Raw genomic sequence first — 1,764 nt, 5'->3', positions numbered from 1 at the left:
TTCCAGCATTATGTACATATTCAAGGAAGGAAGAAGAGAAAGAGTCAAAGGGATGTGTTACTTTAAAGTGCCCTCTTAACCACTCTTAGATTCAAAGGAGGCAAGTCAGTATTTTGGAGCAGATTATTATCTTGAAAAAGTAGGGTTTTGAAGGGCTTCTGGAGTGGTTCAAGCAGTTGAGTGCCTGCCTAGCAAGTGTGAGCCTCTGAGTTCAAACCCCAGTGCTGCCAAAAAGAAAAAAAAAAAAAAGAGAAAAAGTAAGGTTTTGTTAACAAGGACAAAAAGAAGAGTGAATATTGGATAAACAAGTAGCCATTTCTGCTATAGATAAATCACTTTCATGGCTCAGAAGCCCTATTCCAGCTCCATAAACTGTCCTAAGCTCAAAGCCCCATTGCCTTTTAATCTGTGCTTTTGAACTTCACTCTCTATCTTAGAACCCATTACTTTGGTATTCCATCTTTATACTGAAACAATTTTCTGGCTGACTAAAAGGTAGATATTTCTCTGGGCTTGTCATACTTGGTTTCAGTTATTGGCCTAATAGCCATACCTCTTTGCAGGTGACTTTTAGTGGAACTCACCATTTCTATGTCAGAGGCTGTGGAACGGTCACCTAGCATGATAGGTCGTTATTTTAATGGTCTCCAGTGTATCACATTCCTGGGACTCATTTCCCCTAGTCTTAGTGATGTGACATGCTGTGGCAATGGGACTTCAACCAGTGCCATGCTAGAGGTTTGAGCAGTGCTTATGCACTGAAACTTGACTTCCTGGAACCCTGCAACTGCTCTGCAAGAAACCCAGGGTGTTCTGTTGGAGAAGCTGTATGGCAGAGAACTGAGCCTGTCCAATTGAGAGCCCGGCTAGTGTCCAAGCATGTGACTGGGGCTCTCTTGCACCTACTTGCTCCGATGGCTGTAGCCATTTGGACAATCTTAGGCAAGATATCAGAAGAACTGACCAGCTGAACTAACCTGCAGAATCATAAATAAATGGTTGCTGTTTTAAGACACTAAATCTTGGGGTGGTTTATTATAAAGAAATAAAAAACTGAGACATCTTGGATATTGTTCAGAGAAGTTATGGCTTGGGTTAGGTTATGAGTTGGTCTTACTCCTAACCACAAGGTTGTGTTTTTAAAAATACACAGTCAGTTCTCCACATCTGTCTATTACAACAACTACAGATCAAAATATTGAGGAAAGAATCACATCTGTACCAACCATGTACAGCTCTTTTTTCCTTTGTCTTATTTCCTAAACAGTATGCTATAAAACATTTATATCTTTATGGATTGAGTAATCTAGAGATGGTTTAAAGTAGAGGGATGTCTGTAGGTTCTATGCAAATATTACAATACTATATGTAAAGGACTTGAACAACACAGAAGTGGGTTTTAGTATCTGTAGGGAGTCCTAGAACCAATACTCCATGGATATGAGGGACACTTGTACTCTCTAATAAGCGTTTACTTTCAGTCATTCATCATCAGTTTCTCCCTTCTTTGGTAAAAACACTAGGATTTTACTAATTACACTAATTATAATCAATTATATAATGATCCTTTGGGCCACTTGCAATTCCTTTGACCGCAGTGTTTGAATGGAAAGAGGTAAGTGACGTAATTTACCAGGATAAACAAAGGGCAGATCCAGGACTTGTGCACAAATTCTCTTTTCATCTAGAATACAGACTCTGAAGTTAGGAAGGTTCTCAGGAAATCATTTCAATCTTCCTCTTTGGTAGGAAAACAATGAATTT

The sequence above is a fragment of the Castor canadensis genome, chromosome 6 (genome assembly GCF_047511655.1).
Source record: "Castor canadensis chromosome 6, mCasCan1.hap1v2, whole genome shotgun sequence".
Taxonomy (NCBI): domain Eukaryota; kingdom Metazoa; phylum Chordata; class Mammalia; order Rodentia; family Castoridae; genus Castor; species Castor canadensis.
This window is presented reverse-complemented; position numbering follows the sequence as displayed.